We start from the raw sequence: 18,914 nt of genomic DNA on the forward strand, positions 1-18,914 counted from the left end.
AAGAAGGGGCCAGAAAGGCCAATGTCTTCTTGGAGAGGGTGGAGGAGAAAGGGGCTTCCAACTCACCTGGTTCCCAAGGAGAAGGAGGTGACAGAAGTGGTTGAGAGAGCCACCAGTTAGGCTGCCTTTTATCCTGGCCCCACAGTGCCTCAGGGTCCTCAGTTTGTGCTGCACAAGTGACGATATTCCAGCATGATCCCAAATGAATAGAAAGATCTCTTGGAATGGTGTGGCATGACTTGGATTTTCCCTCTACAATGACACTGCATTTCCTGGCTTACCTCATTGCCATTCCCTCATGGACACTTCTTCTGAGTGCTGGCATGCAAAACTCCATGCTTCCTGGGGGCAAGGATGTGCCAGTGTGATCATGAGAAATGAACTAAGTGCTGAAGGGATCACAAAGAAGAAGGTAAAGACACTCTGAGGCATTCTTTTGGATCTTTTCTGTTCCTGCTGACTGGAAGTGCCTCATGTGGTCCCAGCCCTCCAGTCCTTGGCTCATCACCCAATGGCTCTCCTTCATGCCTTGCCTTCGAGGTGAAATTTCTTTGCCTTCCTCCTTGGGCTTCACAGTGCATGAGACTCCTGTAGCACTGCTGCCTGAGATTCTGTCCTACTTGGTGTCCCCAGAATCTGCTGTGGCTGGGATTTCCCCAGCATCTCCTCAGTCACATCCCTTCCTGTGGTCTCTGCCCCCTCTGCTCCCCCACAATAATGTGCATGGCAATGTGGCTATGCCCCAGTGTGTGCGAGTGTCTGCACATGCCTGTGCTTGTGCCCTGCTGGCAACAAACCCTGAGAGCCTCTGGCCTGCACGGGGATGGCTGTGCACAGGGCCCCTTCCCGTTTGCCTGTGCCCGTGTGCTGGGCTCTGTGCATCTGGGCTGATCTCTGAGCACTCGTGGGCAGGCTGGCAGGGTGTCAGTGGTCCTGTGTGTGCGTGTGTGTGTGCACAGCTGGGCCCGAGCTGAGCTCTCAGCCAGCCATTGCACGCCCTGTAGGGCCTTCCCTCCCCAGCAGCGCCAGCCACTGACACACACTCAGCCCCCAGTTCCTTCTCTGCAGGAACGTGGAGAGGGCCCTGGCACCCACATCTCTCGAGGACAATCCCAAACCCAGGCCATCCCTTTGATGCCACCTCCAGGCAGCCTTGAGGCCCTCAGCTGTTTGCCAGGGTCCTTGCTCCTGTCTCATAGGGAGGCTTTGAGATGCCAGGGTTCTGGTGGCTCTTTGGGGATGGGGGAGTCCAGTGGTCACCGTGCCTTTGTCTTGAGCCAGGAGCTGTGGGAAAATGGTGCTGTCAGAGAGAATGGGTCACGTGGAGAAAAACATTTGACCATGTCTAGGAGGTGGAGGCCGGAAGATGGGACAGTTTCTCCTCTGCCACACTCAGAAGACAAAACTGTGGCAGACTCCAACATGGTGGGAGGATGGTTTTGGTTTTGCTTCTGTTCTTGTGCTTAGTTGATCCTGTGAAACCATTCAGCCCTTGCTGTCTGTTTCCAAGCAGGGCAGAAGGCTAATGTGAGGGCGGTGTTTGAGGAGAGGACGTGGTAGACTATCCCCAGGCAGTGCTGTTTCCCATTCCCTGTGACCTTTGACATCATCTTCTCCTGATGATCATTATTTGGGGAAGACAGGGATGTGTTTGCAAGCTCCAATAGAAAAGGCTCAAAGTAATTGTCACCACAGAGTGTTCACCTTTTGCCCTGAGCTGAATGGGAGAGTTCCCACACAAGGAAGGAGAAAGCAGAGCACCAGCTTTGGATGCAGAATGACTTTATTGACTCTAAACAAGAAAAAGGAGACAGCACAAAGAACACAGCAGGAGCTGGTATACAGTGGGGGTGTCCATTTGCCTGGCCTGTTGTGGGAGGGAGAGAGTGAGGGAGGCAAACAGGTCCACGTTGGCTGGCATTGGGTGGTGTTGACAGGAAAGGAAGGGAAGGGAAGAGAATGGAAGAAAACAGCAGTAAACCACGGGCACAAATCAGTTGTTCCAAAGATCCCTCTTCAGTGCAGCTTCACGTTCTGAGGTTGTGGAGGTTCTTGCTCAAGGATGTTGCCAGCAGATTTAGCAGGGACGACAACAACTGCTGCCGTAGCAGCTGGTGATGCAGGAGAGGTCAAAACCCCCAGAGCTGATGGGCACTCCCTGAGAGCTGAGGATGCTGCCAACAGCAGCAGAGGTGGAGGATCCCACGGCGGTGTTCTGTGGGGAGGAGCTGAGGATGGCGCCGGGCAGGGTCACCAGCACAGCAGGTGGCTCAATGACCACGTGGGAGCTCTGGCACTGCCTGACACAGCACTCATTGCAGCTGCTGGCCAGCGGGCAGGGGCCGCAGGGCTGGCAGCAAGGGTCGCAGGGCTTGCAGCAGGACATGGCTGGGGCTCACAGGTGCACCTGGCACAGAGGGCAGGGAGAAGTACAAAGTGAGGACACATGAGAATCAAAACTGCACCCAAACCCCCTGCAGGCAAGGCACCTCCTGGCCCACATTGCACAGCCCAGCTCAAAGCCCAGGAGGCACCTCAGCCAAGTCCCAGCCTATCTGTGTCTGCACAAGACCTTCTCTCCCCTGCCCTCTCCCAGCACAAGCAGCTCCCAGCCCTCAGCTCCAACAGCCTCTCTCAGCTGAGACCTCCAGCCAGGCAAGAGCTGGCCTTGAAGCAGCAGCAGCAGGAGAAGGAGAAGGGGCTTCACACTCACCTGATTCCTGAGGATGAGGAGGTGAAAGAAGTGGATGAGAGAGCAGAGACTTGGGCTGCCTTTTATAGCAGTCCTGCCCTGCCTCAGGCCCACAGGCACCTTAGTGGAAGCCATAATTTTCTGACCAGCTCATGTCAAATGTGCACCGTCCCAGTTAATGGTAGGGGCTGTGTCCGGCTTTCCTGCACTGCAGCCTCTATTTCCTGGCTTCTGCCCTGTGCGTTCCTATCTGAAGACTCCTTCTAAGCCCAGGAAGAGAGGTCCAAGTATTTCCGGGATATAAAAACGTCAGAGTAGGCAGAACGCTGAAATCATGGTCTGGTGGCATTCCATGCAGGCACATGGCATGAACCTGTGCCATTCCTGTGGCTTTCTTTGTGGCAAAGCCCTCAGGGTATCACTCTCATTCTTCCTGTATCCCTGCCCATCTCTCCTGTATCCCTTTCTGACATCCCAGGAGTTCTCACATGCAGCCTGTTTCCGTGGCCCATTTTGGGAATGGATTGGGGACATGAGGTTTTCCTCGTGGCCTTTTTTCCCCTTTATTACGTCTCCCTTTGGTCAGCACTCCATGCCTGCTTGTGCAGCTTGTTCCTGCTCTTGCCCTGGGCTGGACTACGAGCTGTGCTCGGTGGCCCTTGGCTGGATGGATGGTGCCCAGCAAGCTGCTCTGTCAATCCCCTTTCTCAGGCAATAAGACAAGGTAAAACCAAACAGAGAGCACCATTATGCTTGAAAAATGGCAGCTTGCTCTAGCCAAGGGTGAAGATGATGCATGTACCAGTACACTGGGAAAGAAATTAAATTAATGGATTCTTTCCCTCAGGAAGTTATGGCTGGCGATATGCCAGGAAGCAGGGCTTCCTCCTGTGTCGTGGTTGCTCATGATGGCACACTTTGTAAGCCAGGCTGCCGCAACGGGCTCTGTGGGAAGAGTGCAGTGGCTCCAGCCAGCTCTGACTGAGTCAGCTGCAGCCGTGTCCAAAGGGCACTCAGCACTGCCCCACACTGAGCACATCTGTCACATTGCCGATGCCTCTGTGAAAGCAGATTTCGTTAGAAATGGTTTGGGCTGGAAGGCAACTTCAAGTCCATATCTTTCTACTCTTCCGTTCCTCAACAGATGGGCAGCCACGAAAACTGCTTCCTCCAAACTTTGTCCACACTGGCCTTGCACACTTCCAGGGCTGAGGAATCTAAACCCATCTAGGGCAAGTAATTCCAATGTCTCACCCTCCTCACATAGAGGGACATCTTGGTCAGCTCCACGGGAAAGGGAATAAATCAAATTGCACAGATGGGATTGCACCACAGTGCTTTGTCCAGCCTTTTCCAAGTGATCAAACTGGAAGAAGTTTTACAGAAAGAAATAGAAATCAGAGGCCGAGGTTTGAGTGCAAAAGCTACTTTATTGAGTCAAAAGAAGAAAATATGGAGGCTCAGAGAGGGCACCCCAGGGCAGCCACTAAAATGCAGCAGCATGTCCTAAAATGCACAGTAAAATGCAGCAGCAGCAGTAGCAGCATCCTGGGCTGCCAAGGGAAGCAAGTCAGCAGGAACCACTAGGCTGGAATTGAGTGGAGGTGACAGTAATGGAAAAGAAGACAAAAAGAGGAGGAGAAGAAGGAAACAATAGTCCAAAGCCTTAAATCCATATTTAGTGTTAGATTCCATTTTCATTCTATCATCGCATTCCAAGTTGCCAGAGGCTCTTGCCTGAGCATGTGGGCGACAGCATCTCTAGCAGGGACGACAGCATCTGCTACCACCACAGCCGCTGGTGATGCAGGAGATGTCAAAGCCCCCAGAGCTGATGGGAACTCCCTGAGAGCTGAGGATGCTGCCAACAGCAGCAGAGGTGGAGGATCCCACGGCGGTGTTCTGTGGGGAGGAGCTGAGGATGGGGCCAGGCAGGGTCACCAGCACAGCAGGCGGCTGAATGACCACGTGGGAGCTCTGGCACTGACTGACACAGCACTCAGTGCAGCTGCTGGCCAGCGGGCAGGGGCCGCAGGGCTGGCAGCAAGGCTCGCAGGGCCGGCACTGCTGGCACTTCTCAGAGCAGGACATGTCTTGAGCCTGGCGGTGCACCTGGCACAGAGGACAGGGATGAAGCAGAGGACACGCACACCTGAGACACAGCCCACAAGGCACCCCCAGCAGGACAAGGCCCCTGCTGCCTGCCCAGCTCCAGGCTGGGCAGGCCCAACCTGGGGATCCTTTGCCTGAGCCCAGCACGGTCCTGCCTAGCTCAGCCAGGCCCAGCTGGGCTCCTGCCTAACCTGGATGCAAATCAGCACCTCAGCCCAGCCTCAGCCTCTGGCCACAACACACGCTCTCCCCTCTGCCCACACCACCACCACAGCAGAACACGCTCAGAAGAACAAGGAGCAGGAAGAAGGGGCCAGAAAGGCCAATGTCTTCTTGGAGAGGGTGGAGGAGAAAGGGGCTTCCAACTCACCTGGTTCCCAAGGAGAAGGAGGTGACAGAAGTGGTTGAGAGAGCCACCAGTTAGGCTGCCTTTTATCCTGGCCCCACAGTGCCTCAGGGTCCTCAGTTTGTGCTGCACAAGTGACGATATTCCAGCATGATCCCAAATGAATAGAAAGATCTCTTGGAATGGTGTGGCATGACTTGGATTTTCCCTCTACAATGACACTGCATTTCCTGGCTTACCTCATTGCCATTCCCTCATGGACACTTCTTCTGAGTGCTGGCATGCAAAACTCCATGCTTCCTGGGGGCAAGGATGTGCCAGTGTGATCATGAGAAATGAACTAAGTGCTGAAGGGATCACAAAGAAGAAGGTAAAGACACTCTGAGGCATTCTTTTGGATCTTTTCTGTTCCTGCTGACTGGAAGTGCCTCATGTGGTCCCAGCCCTCCAGTCCTTGGCTCATCACCCAATGGCTCTCCTTCATGCCTTGCCTTCGAGGTGAAATTTCTTTGCCTTCCTCCTTGGGCTTCACAGTGCATGAGACTCCTGTAGCACTGCTGCCTGAGATTCTGTCCTACTTGGTGTCCCCAGAATCTGCTGTGGCTGGGATTTCCCCAGCATCTCCTCAGTCACATCCCTTCCTGTGGTCTCTGCCCCCTCTGCTCCCCCACAATAATGTGCATGGCAATGTGGCTATGCCCCAGTGTGTGCGAGTGTCTGCACATGCCTGTGCTTGTGCCCTGCTGGCAACAAACCCTGAGAGCCTCTGGCCTGCACGGGGATGGCTGTGCACAGGGCCCCTTCCCGTTTGCCTGTGCCCGTGTGCTGGGCTCTGTGCATCTGGGCTGATCTCTGAGCACTCGTGGGCAGGCTGGCAGGGTGTCAGTGGTCCTGTGTGTGTGTGTGTGTGCACAGCTGGGCCCGAGCTGAGCTCTCAGCCAGCCATTGCACGCCCTGTAGGGCCTTCCCTCCCCAGCAGCGCCAGCCACTGACACACACTCAGCCCCCAGTTCCTTCTCTGCAGGAACGTGGAGAGGGCCCTGGCACCCACATCTCTCGAGGACAATCCCAAACCCAGGCCATCCCTTTGATGCCACCTCCAGGCAGCCTTGAGGCCCTCAGCTGTTTGCCAGGGTCCTTGCTCCTGTCTCATAGGGAGGCTTTGAGATGCCAGGGTTCTGGTGGCTCTTTGGGGATGGGGGAGTCCAGTGGTCACCGTGCCTTTGTCTTGAGCCAGGAGCTGTGGGAAAATGGTGCTGTCAGAGAGAATGGGTCACGTGGAGAAAAACATTTGACCATGTCTAGGAGGTGGAGGCCGGAAGATGGGACAGTTTCTCCTCTGCCACACTCAGAAGGCAAAACTGTGGCAGACTCCAACATGGTGGGAGGATGGTTTTGGTTTTGCTTCTGTTCTTGTGCTTAGTTGATCCTGTGAAACCATTCAGCCCTTGCTGTCTGTTTCCAAGCAGGGCAGAAGGCTAATGTGAGGGCGGTGTTTGAGGAGAGGACGTGGTAGACTATCCCCAGGCAGTGCTGTTTCCCATTCCCTGTGACCTTTGACATCATCTTCTCCTGATGATCATTATTTGGGGAAGACAGGGATGTGTTTGAAAGCTCCAATAGAAAAGGCTCAAAGTAATTGTCACCACAGAGTGTTCACCTTTTGCCCTGAGCTGAATGGGAGAGTTCCCACACAAGGAAGGAGAAAGCAGAGCACCAGCTTTGGATGCAGAATGACTTTATTGACTCTAAACAAGTAAAAGGAGACAGCACAAAGAACACAGCAGGAACTGGTATACAGTGGGGGTGTCCATTTGCCTGGCCTGTTGTGGGAGGGAGAGAGTGAGGGAGGCAAACAGGTCCACGTTGGCTGGCATTGGGTGGTGTTGACAGGAAAGGAAGGGAAGGGAAGAGAATGGAAGAAAACAGCAGTAAACCACGGGCACAAATCAGTTGTTCCAAAGATCCCTCTTCAGTGCAGCTTCACGTTCTGAGGTTGTGGAGGTTCTTGCTCAAGGATGTTGCCAGCAGATTTAGCAGGGACGACAACAACTGCTGCCATAGCAGCTGGTGATGCAGGAGAGGTCAAAACCCCCAGAGCTGATGGGCACTCCCTCACAGCTGAGGATGCTGCCAACAGCAGCAGAGGTGGAGGATCCCACGGCGGTGTTCTGTGGGGAGGAGCTGAGGATGGGGCCAGGCAGGGTCACCAGCACAGCAGGCGGCTGAATGACCACGTGGGAGCTCTGGCACTGCCTGACACAGCACTCAGTGCAGCTGCTGGCCAGCGGGCAGGGGCCACAGGGCTGGCAGCAAGGGTCGCAGGGCTTGCAGCAGGACATGGCTGGGGCTCACAGGTGCACCTGGCACAGAGCGCAGGGAGAAGCACAAAGTGAGGACACATGAGAAGCAGCAGTGCACCCAAACCCCCTGCAGCCAAGGCACCTCCTGGCCCACATTGCACTGCCCAGCTCAAAGCCCAGGAACATCCTCAGCCAAGTCCCAGCCTCTCTCTGTCTGCACAAGACCTTCTCTCCCCTGCCCTCTCCCAGCACAAGCAGCTCCCAGCCCTCAGCTGAGACCTCCAGCCAGGCAAGAGCTGGCCTTGAAGCAGCAGCAGCAGGAGGAGGAGAAGGGGCTTCACACTCACCTGATTCCTGAAGAGGAGGAGGTGAGAGAAGTGGATGAGAGAGCAGAGACTTGGGCTGCCTTTTATAGCAGTCCTGGCCTGCCTCAGGCCCACAGGCTCCTTAGTGGAAGCCATAATTTTCTGACCAGCTCATGTCAAATGGGCACTATTCCAGTTAATGGTAGGGGCAGTGTCCTGGTTTCCTGCACTGCAGCCTCTATTTCCTGGCTTCTGCCCTGTGCGTTCCTATCTGAAGACTCCTTCTAGGGCCAGGAGGAGAGGTCCAAGAATTTCTGGAATATAAACATGTCAGAGTAGGTAGAATGCTGGAGTCATGGTCTGGTGGCATTCCATGAAGGCACATGTTACATCTTGATTCCTCTGTACTGTCTCAGTGTAATTGGTCAACAGTCTTTCTCCATCTCGTTCCTGCTCTTCCCCTGTGTTGTGTAGGTGCCACAGCAAGGACACGTCTCCCAGAAAAGTGCTGCCCTACCTCCCTAGGACCCCTTCTCCAGCCTCATGCTGGTCTTTCTCTCCACATGTTCTTACCAACAATCCTTGGTTGTTATTACCAGCTGTGCTGGGTTGACCTTAGCTGGACAGAGAGTGTCCTGCAGCCTCTCTTTGGCTCTTTCTTCTGAGGTGAACAGTGGTGGGAAAATAAGTAGGAAATCAACTTGAATATTAAGATATGTAATTTGGCGAAACCAAAAGGTTTTGCATGCGGTAGTAAACTGTAAAAAACTATACTTCTTATCCTCTACTTCCAATCAGAAAGTTCTATCTGGCCACTTCCCAGGAAGCAGGGCTTGAGCACATGTAGTGGTATTACTTGAAGGTAAACATTGGAAATTACAAGTGCCAGCCCTTGTGTCTCCTTTCCTTAGATGTTGTGTCTGAGCTCATGTCATATGGCACAGAATATCCCTTTTAGTCAGTTTGGGTCAACTGTCTTGAGTTTTGTCCAGTCCCAGGATCTTGCCACCCCCCAGCTCCTGATGGGGAAAGGAATGTTGGAGAGACAGCACTGGTGCTGTGTGAGCAGTGCTCAGCAGGAGCCAAAGGACTGGAGTGTTACCAGCACCTTTGTAACAGCCAGTGCAGAGCACAGCCCTGCCAGGGCTGCTATGGGGAACATGAACTGCATCGCTGCCAGACCCAACACCCATAAGCCTTGGCTGGCCCCAGGGGCATCCAGCTCTCTGTGTTTGAGACATAAACATCAGCCCTTATCTCCTAGACTTTTCCACTGGGTTGGGACACAGTTTCTTCCTGTCCAGTCCAATGCTGCCACTGGTGAGTGGGTGGGCCTCAGTCTGGTGAGGTGGGGGCCAAGACCTTACAACAAATGTGCGGATGGAATTGGAGGGATCAGAGTACAGATATTGCCTAGCTCTGAGATGTAGGATAGATGTTCTGGGTGGCACAGGGACAGTCAAGAACTTTGGTTCCCTGGGGGAAGAAGCCAACATCAATCTTCAAACTACCTCCTTCCAGGCAGTGGCAGAGATTGATATAGTCTGCACTAACTCTTAGAGATTGTGGTAGACAGTAGTGGTCGGCCAAACAAATCCAATTCCCTCCATAAGGGAGATATTTAACCAGAGGTGATTTGGAAAAGGAGAGAATGCTGGGTGAAAACTACCAAAGAGCAGAAGCTATGGTGGGACACTTTCTGAGCCAGGCATCTCTCTACAGCCTGACATGGGAATGGATGGAGATCTGTCAGTTTGGGGATTTACACGTTCCTGAGACAAGGCTGGCTCACCTTTACAGACAGCACAAAAGACACTTCCTTAGGCAAAAGACTGTGACCCCTTTCTGAAGAAGTAGAGAAAGGTGCTGGTAATGGTCTTCTTTCCCCATCCCATGCAGAGACCAAGTGACTCTCCCCATGGAGCAGAGGCCAGGCATGGCCCTTCAGTTCCCCCAGGAGTACAGGTGCTCTGAAGAAGAAGAAGATGTGGTCATGGAAAACTCCAACCCCTGTTCCATAGAGGCCAAACCCCACTCTACTGAGTATCAGCAATGAAGAGAGTTGTCTCCAGACTCCCTTGATTGAATGTGCTCACCCCATCTTCCCTTCAGCAGGGACTCAAAGAATCAAGATCCTGGCATTCAGTTCATCCTGCTCTAATTCCTAAACCTCCTGCTGATACAGACAAAGGAGCAAGCTCTGAAACTGGGCTGCCAATCACCAATGAGTAGCCATTATTCCCCAGGACTCCCAGAGCCTCCAGGGAACCCCAGTTGTCCCAAGCCGAGCACCAGCACCACCTTGGTGGTCCCTGAGGCTCTGGACTGCAATCAAAATTTGGAGTAGGAAGCACTGACCAACACTTCTAATTTCTTGCTCTGATCCAGGATATTGTTGTCTCTAGACATCACTCAGAGTGCAGCAATGCATAAATGGAATTCTCCAGCATGTGGTTGCAGACAAGAGCTCTTCCCTGTGTGGAACACTCCCAGTGTAGAACTGGAGTATTCAGGAGTGTGTTCACACAAGTGCAAAAGCACAAGGATATGTAGATACTCACACACACTGTGGTTCAGGCAGCAGTGCAACAGGTGACTCAGGGATGGTGCAGGCAGAGAAGGAATCCAAAGAGATTTTAAGACAAGGACAAGGATCATAGTCAAGGGAGACCAAGGGTGATGAGCCAAAGACTGGAGGGCTGGGAAAGGAGGGGCCCTTGCAGTCATCAGGAATATAAAAAACGGAAAAGACTGCCCCATGTTGGCATCATCTGCCTCCTTGTGATCCCTTCTGCTCTTAGTTCATGTCTATAGCCCAGTCTGACACATCCGTACCCCCAGGAAATCTTGATTCTCTCATATCAGCACTCAGAAGAAGTGTCCATGAGGGAATGGCAATGAGGTAAGCCAGGAAATGCAGTGTCATTGCAGAGGGAAAATCCAAGTCATGCCATACCATTCCAAGAGATCTTTCCATTCATTTGGGATCATGCAGGAATATCGTCACTTGTGCAGCACAAACTGAGGACCCTGAGGCACTGTGGGGCCAGGATAAAAGGCAGCCTAACTGGTGGCTCTCTCAACCACTTCTGTCACCTCCTTCTCCTTGGGAACCAGGTGAGTTGGAAGCCCCTTTCTCCTCCACCCTCTCCAAGAAGACATTGGCCTTTCTGGCCCCTTCTTCCTGCGTCTTGTTCTTCTGAGCGTGTTCTGCTGTGGTGGTGGTGTGGGCAGAGGGGAGAGCGTGTGTTGTGGCCAGAGGCTGAGGCTGGGCTGAGGTGCTGATTTGCATCCAGGTTAGGCAGGAGCCCAGCTGGGCCTGGCTGAGCTGGGCAGGACCGTGCTGGGTTCAGACAAAGGATCCCCAGGTTGGGCCTGCCCAGCCTGGAGCTGGGCAGGCAGCAGGGGCCTTGTCCTGCTGGGGGTGCCTTGTGGGCTGTGTCTCAGGTGTGCGTGTGCTCTGCTTCATCCCTGTCCTCTGTGCCAGGTGCAGCGCCAGGCTCAAGACATGTCCTGCTCTGAGAAGTGCCAGCAGTGCCGGCCCTGCGAGCCTTGCTGCCAGCCCTGCGGCCCCTGCCCGCTGGCCAGCAGCTGCACTGAGTGCTGTGTCAGTCAGTGCCAGAGCTCCCACGTGGTCATTCAGCCGCCTGCTGTGCTGGTGACCCTGCCTGGCCCCATCCTCAGCTCCTCCCCACAGAACACCGCTGTGGGATCCTCCACCTCTGCTGCTGTTGGCAACATCCTCAGCTGTGAGGGAGTGCCCATCAGCTCTGGGGGCTTTGACATCTCCTGCATCACCAGCGGCTGTGGTGGTAGCAGATGTTGTCGTCCCTGCTAAAGACGCTACTACCAACGTCCTCAGGCAAGAACCTCCAAGGCCTTAGAACTTGGTGATGGAATGAAGACAAAATGTTGGAACATGGAATTTAGACTTTTTCACTGTTAGTTCCTCCTTCTGCTTTCTCCTCTTCTCTTCCTTTTCTGTCACCACCACCCATTGCCAGCCTAGAGGGACTGTTTGCCCCCCCACCCCTTTCCTCCTTCTATCATTGCAGGCTGGTCAGGCCAACATCCCCACTGCATCTTAGTGGCTGCCCCTTATGCTGTCATTGAGAACCACCATCCTTTCTTCTCTACACTCAATAAAGTTCTTTTTGCATCCAGTGCAGGCCTCGTTTTTCTCATTTATCTCTGAGATCTCATCCAGTCACCTCAGGAGAAAAGTGAAAAAGCAGAGTGGGACTCACTGCTATGAATTTTTCTTGTTACCTTGGATCTGACACAGATACCCTGACAGTGAGGGTAATGACACGCTGGAACCAGTTGCCCAGAAAACTTCCTTCTCATTCTTGGAAATGTTAAGGCAAGTTGTCGGAGGATTTTGAGCCACTTGATTTTGTTGGCGCCATTCTTGTCCATATTCTGTGGGGTGGGTGGGGTGTTGCAAATGAAAAAAAAATGTTGCTTAGGTTCCCTTCCATAACATGATTTTGAGTTGATGCAGTCAGGTAAATGGAACAACCAAAAAGCCATGGTGGAAAGGCAAAGAGCAAATTTACTTACTTGCCTCTCTCCAGAGAGCAGGCCATGGAAATGCTTGGGTGGAGATGCACAAGTGGGAATATTTTTCCCCTTTGGCTCAGTCTTTGCTAGCAGGGCTCCTCTTAACACCAGTGCTGTGATCTCCTTGTGGTTTTTGTGATCTCTGAGCTTTGATCTTCTCTCTCCCAAAATAGGGAGTTCAACCATGTCCGTGAAAGGGCCGCCAAGTCTCTCCAAACACTGGCATTGTCTCCACAGAGAGATTCTATTTCTCCAAACACAGGATAAAACAGTGCTAGGCATGCTTTTTAGTGTTTCCCACACTGATATGCCCCAGGCCTGGGCATTCCCAGCTGCAAGGTCACTTCAGCAAACATACAATCATCCTCCTAATTCTTCTGCTTTTACCCTTTCTCCCAACCCAAACTATTTCTAATGAAATCTGCTTACACAGAGGCATCACCAGTGTGACAAATGTGCTCAGTGTTGGGCAGCACTGAGACCCTTTTGGGCTGGAGTTGACTCAGCCAGACGTGGTGGGAGACACTTGGCTCTTTAAGGTCACAGAGTCCATTCCTTCAGCCTTCTGCCCCCGCTTCCAAATCTTCCAACTATTACACAAAGGGAGAGGATCCATCGCAGTGTGAAGCAAAATTTCAAGAGCAAAGTATTACCAAAGTGTTACTTCAGCCAACTGCCTTAGCTCAAGCCTCAAGATTTTTTGCACCTTATTTTTTCTTCCCTGGGCACTTCAAAATTGGTGTGATAGAGTGGCTGTAGAGAAGTGGACATCCATCCAGGGTCAACCCAACACAGTGGGTAATAACAACCAAGGACTGTCAGTAAAGAATATTTCTCAGTAGTGAGAAATGCCAGCATGCAGCTTGAGAAGGGAACTAGGGAGGTAGGGAAGCACTTTTCTGGGAGAAGCATTCTTGCTATGGCTCCTGGAAAGAAGCAAAACACAACACAGGGGCAGAGCAGGAATGAGGTGGAGAAAGGGGCATGGACTGTTGACCAAGTAGGCTGACCCAGTAGGGAGAAATCAATATGCAACATGGGCCTGCATGGAATGCCACCAGACCATGATTCCAGCATTCTGCCTACTCTGACGTTTTTATATCCTGGAAATACTTGGACCTCTCCTCTTGGACCTACCAGAAAACATCAAAGAGGAATGCAAAGGGCAGAAGCCAGGAAATGGAAATGCAGCAATTCAAGAAACAAGGATACAGCCCCTACCCATTAACTGGGATGGTGCACATTTGACATGAGCTGGTCAGAAAATTATGGCTTCCACTATGGAGCCTCTGGGCCTGAGGCAGGGCAGGACTGCTATAAAAGGCAGCCCAAGTCTCTGCTCTCTCATCCACTTCTCTCACTTCCTCCTCCTCCTCAGGAATCAGGTGAGTGCGAAGCCTCTTCTCCTGCTGCTGCTTCAAGAGCAGCACTTACCTGGCTGGAGGTCTCAGCTGAGGCCTGGGGCTGTCGGAGCCAAGGCCTGGGAGCTACTTGTGCTGGGAGAGGGCAGGGGAGAGGAGGTCTTGTGCAGACAGAGAGAGGCTGGGACTGGACTGAGGACGCTCCTGGGCTTTGAGCTGGGCAGTGCAGTGGGGGCCTGGAGGTGCCTTGGCTGCAGGGTGTTTGGGTGCCCTGCTGCTTCTCATGTGTCCTCACTCTGTGCTTCTCCCTGCCCTCTGTGCCAGGTGCATCTGTGAGCCCCAGCCATGTCCTGCTGCAAGCCCTGCGACCCTTGCTGCCAGCCCTGCGGCCCCTGCCCGCTGGCCAGCAGCTGCAATGAGTGCTGTGTCAGGCAGTGCCAGAGCTCCCACATTGTCATTCAGCCACCTGCTGTGCTGGTGACCCTGCCTGGCCCCATCCTCAGCTCCTCCCCACAGAACACCGCCGTGGGATCCTCCACCTCTGCTGCTGTTGGCAGCATCCTCAGCTCTCAGGGAGTGCCCATCAGCTCTGGGGGCCTTGATCTCTCCTGCATCACCAGCTGCTATGGAAGCAGTTGTTGTCGTCCCTGCTAAATCTGCTGGCAACATGCTTGAGCAAGAGCCTCCACAACCTAAGAATGTAGAGCTGCACTGAAGATGGATCTTTGGAACAATGGATTTTGCCCTGGATTTACTACTCTTTTCTTTCACTCTTTTCTCGTCCTTCCTCTTCCAGTCTGCCCCACCCAATGCCAGCCTAGTGGGACCTGTTAGCCTCCCTACATCCCTGTGTAGGCCAGGCAAATGGACACCCACGCTGTGTGTCACCGGCTGCTTCTAGTGTCCGCTTTCAGCCACTTTCTTTTCTTTATTAGACTCAATAAAGTTGTTTTGCAGCCAAAGGTGCTGCTGTGCTTTCTCCTTCCCTGTGTGGGAACTTTTCCAGCCAGCTCAGGGCAAAAGGTGGAAGAAGCCATGGGTGGACACACTGTGGAGGACTGCATTTTCTATTGGACCTCCCAAACATATTCCTGGCTTCCCCAAAATAATGATCATCAGGAGAAGATGATGTCAAATGGTCACAGGATTGGGAATGGGAAACAGCAGCACCTGGGGATAGTCCACTACCTCCTCTCTTCAAACAGCTCCCTCACATTAGCCTTTTCTGTTCACCTTCTTAGCACAGAGGCAGAGCTGAATGCTTTCATAGGATCAAGTGAGCATGGGGACAGAACCAAAACAAAAACCATCCTCCCACCATGTTGGAGTCTGCCACAGTTTTGTCTTCTGAGTGTGGCAGAGGAGAAACTGTCCCACCTTCTGGCCTACACCTTCTAGACACAATCAATGGTTTTTATCCATGTGACTCATTCTCTTTGACAGAAACATTTTCCCACAACTCCTGGACTATGGGGCAAAGGCCACTGTGGCCAGTGGACTCTTCCATCTCCACAGGGCCACCAGAACCCTGTCATCTCAAAACCTCCTCATGAGGCAGGAGAAAGGACACTGGGAAACAGTTGAAGGCTCGAAGGTCACTGGGAGGTGGCATCAAAGGGATGGCCTGGGTTTAGGATTCTCCCTGAGAGATGTGGGTGGTGTGGCCCTCTCAAGGTTCCTGCAGAGAAGGAACTGGGGGCTGAGTGTGTGTCAGTGGCTGGCGCTGCTGGGGAGGGAAGGCCCTACAGGGCGTGCAATGGCTGGCTGAGAGCTCAGCTCAGGCCCAGCTGTGCACACACACACGCACACACAGGACCACTGACACCCTGCCAGCCTGCCCACGAGTGCTCAGAGATCAGCCCAGATGCACAGAGCCCAGCACACGGGCACAGGCAAACGGGAAGGGGCCCTGTGCACAGCCATCCCCGTGCAGGCCAGAGGCTCTCAGGGTTTGTTGCCAGCAGGGCACAAGCACAGGCATGTGCAGACACTCGCACACACTGGGGCACAGCCACACTGCCATGCACATTATTGTGGGGGAGCAGAGGGGGCAGAGACCACAGGAAGGGATGTGACTGAGGAGATGCTGGGGAAATCCCAGCCACAGCAGATTCTGGGGACACCAAGCAGGACAGAATCTCAGGCAGCAGTGCTACAGGAGTCTCATGCACTGTGAAGCCCAAGGAGGAAGGCAAAGAAATTTCACCTCGAAGGCAAGGCATGAAGGAGAGCCATTGGGTGATGAGCCAAGGACTGGAGGGCTGGGACTACATGAGGCACTTCCAGTCAGCAGGAACAGAAAAGATCCAAAAGAATGCCTCAGGATGCCATTAGCTTCTTCCTTGTGATCCCTTCAGCACTTAGTTCATTTCTCATGATCACACTGACACATCCTTGCCCCCAGGAAGCATGGAGTTTTGCATGCCAGCACTCAGAAGAAGTGTCCATGAGGGAATGGCAATGAGGTAAGCCAGGAAATGCAGTGTCATTGTAGAGGGAAAATCCAAGTCATACCATTCCAAGAGATCTTTCCATTCATTTGGGATCATGCAGGAATATCGTCACTTGTGCAGCACAAACTGAGGACCCTGAGGCACTGTGGGGCCAGGATAAAAGGCAGCCTAACTGGTGGCTCTCTCAACCACTTCTGTCACCTCCTTCTCCTTGGGAACCAGGTGAGTTGGAAGCCCCTTTCTCCTCCACCTTCTCGAAGAAGACATTGGCCTTTCTGGCCCCTTCTTCCTGCTCCTTGTTCTTCTGAGCGTGTTCTGCTGTGGTGGTGGTGTGGGCAGAGGGGAGAGCGTGTGTTGTGGCCAGAGGCTGAGGCTGGGCTGAGGTGCTGATTTGCATCCAGGTTAGGCAGGAGCCCAGCTGGGCCTAGCTGAGCTGGGCAGGACCGTGCTGGGCTCAGGCAAAGGATCCCCAGGTTGGGCCTGTCCTGCCTGGAGCTGGGCAGGCAGCAGGGGCCTTGTCCTGCTGGGGGTGCCTTGCGGGCTGTGTCTCAGGTGTGCGTGTCCTCTGCTTCATCCCTGTCCTCTGTGCCAGGTGCAGCGCCAGGCTCAAGACATGTCCTGCTCTGAGAAGTGCCAGCAGTGCCGGCCCTGCGAGCCTTGCTGCCAGCCCTGCGGCCCCTGCCCGCTGGCCAGCAGCTGCAATGAGTGCTGTGTCAGGCAGTGCCAGAGCTCCCACGTGGTCATTCAGCCGCCTGCTGTGCTGGTGACCCTGCCTGGCCCCATCCTCAGCTCCTCCCCACAGAACACCGCCGTGGGATCCTCCACCTCTGCTGCTGTTGGCAGCATCCTCAGCTCTCAGGGAGTTCCCATCAGCTCTGGGGGCTTTGACATCTCCTGCATCACCAGCGGCTGTGGTGGTAGCAGATGTTGTCGTCCCTGCTAGAGATGCTGTCGCCCACATCCTCAGGCAAGAACCTCCAGCAACTCGGAATGCGATGATGGAATGAAAATGGAATCTAACACTAAATATGGATTTGAGGCTTTGGACTATTGTTTCCTTCTTCTCCTCCTCTTTTTGTCTTCTTTTCCATTACTGTCACCTCCACTCAATGCCAGCCTAGTGGTTCCTGATGACTTGCTTCTCTTGGCAGCCCAGGATGCTGTTGCTGCATTTTACTGTGCATTTTAGGACATGCTGCTGCATTTTAGTGGCTGCCCGGGGATGCCCTCTCTGAACCTCCATATTTTCTTCTTTTGACTCAATAAAATTGCTTTTGCACTCAAACCTCGGCCTCTGAATTCTATTTCTTTTTGTAAAAATTCTTCCAGTTTGATCACTTGGAAAAGGCTGGACAAAGTACTGTGGTGCAATCCCATCTGTGCAATTTGATTTATTCCCTTTCCCGTGGAGCTGACCAAGATATCCCTCTATGTGAGGAGGGTGAGGCATTGCAATTACTTGCCCAAAATGGGTTTAGATTCCTCAACCCTGGAAGTGTGCAAGGCCAGTGTGGACACAGTTTGGAGGAAGCAGTTTTCGTGGCTGCCCATCTGTTGAGGAACGGAAGAGTAGAAAGATATGGACTTGAAGTTGCCTTCCAGCCCAAACCATTTCTAACGAAATCTGCTTTCACAGAGGCATCGGCAATGTGACAGATGTGCTCAGTGTGGAGCAGCGCTGAGTGCCCTTTGGACACAGCTGCAGCTGACTCAGTCAGAGCTGGCTGGAGCCACTGCACTCTTCCCACAGAGCCCGTTGCTGCAGCCTTGCTTACAAAGTGTGCCATCATGAGCAACCATGACACAGGAGGAAGCCCTGCTTCCTGGCATATTGCCAGGCATAACTTCCTGAGGGAAAGAATCCATTAATTTAATTTCTTTCCCAGTGTACTGGTGCATGCATAATCTTCACCCTTGGCTAGAGCAAGCTGCCATTTTTCAAGCATAATGTTGTTCTCTGTTTGGTTTTACCTTGTCTTATTGCCTGAGAAAGGGGATTGACAGAGCAGCTTGCTGGGCACCATCCATCCAGCCAAGGGCCACCGAGCACAGCTCGTAGTCCAGCCCAGGGCAAGAGCAGGAACAAGCTGCACAAGCAGGCTTGGAGTGCTGACCAAAGGGAGACGTAATAAAGGGCAAAAAAGGCCACGAAGAAAACCTCATGTCCCCAATCCATTCCCAAAATGGGCCACGGAAAAAGACTGCATGTGAGAACTCCTGGGATGTCAGAAGGGGATGCAGGAGAGATGGGCAGGGATACAGGAAGAATGAGAGTGATACCCTGAGGGCTTTGCCACAAAGAAAGCCACAGGAATGGCACAGGTTCATGTCATGTGCCTCCATGGAATGCCACCAGATCATGATTCCAGCACTCTGCCTACTCTGAAGCTTTTATATCCCGGAAATTCTTGGACATCTCCGACTCGGCCTAGAAGGAGTCTTCAGATAGGAACGCACAGGGCAGAAGCCAGGAAATAGAGGCTGCAGTGCAGGAAAGCAGGACACAGCCCCTACCATTAACTGGGACGGTGCACATTTGACATGAGCTGGTCAGAAAATTATGGCTTCCGCTAAGGTGCCTGTGGGCCTGAGGCAGGCCGGGACTGCTATAAAAGGCAGCCCAAGTCTCTGCTCTCTCATCCACTTCTCTCACCTCCTTCTCTTCAGGAATCAGGTGAGTGCAGAGCCTCTTATCCTGCTGCTGCTTCAAGAGCAGCTCTTGCCTGGCTGGAGGTCTCAGCTGAGAGGGGCTGTTGGAGCTGAGGGCTGGGAGCTGCTT

The 18,914-nt window shown here is 53.2% G+C and overlaps 2 pseudogenes; both read right to left on the bottom strand.

The window, feature by feature from the left end:
- Nucleotides 1-1,791: 1,791 nt before the first annotated feature.
- Nucleotides 1,792-2,846, bottom strand: LOC135286887 (feather keratin Cos2-2-like; annotated as a pseudogene).
- A 4,101-nt stretch (nt 2,847-6,947) lies between these two features.
- On the bottom strand, nt 6,948-8,929 carry LOC135286527 (feather keratin Cos2-2-like; annotated as a pseudogene).
- Nucleotides 8,930-18,914: the final 9,985 nt, after the last annotated feature.

This window comes from Passer domesticus, chromosome 27 (assembly GCF_036417665.1).
Source record: "Passer domesticus isolate bPasDom1 chromosome 27, bPasDom1.hap1, whole genome shotgun sequence".
Lineage (NCBI taxonomy): Eukaryota > Metazoa > Chordata > Aves > Passeriformes > Passeridae > Passer > Passer domesticus.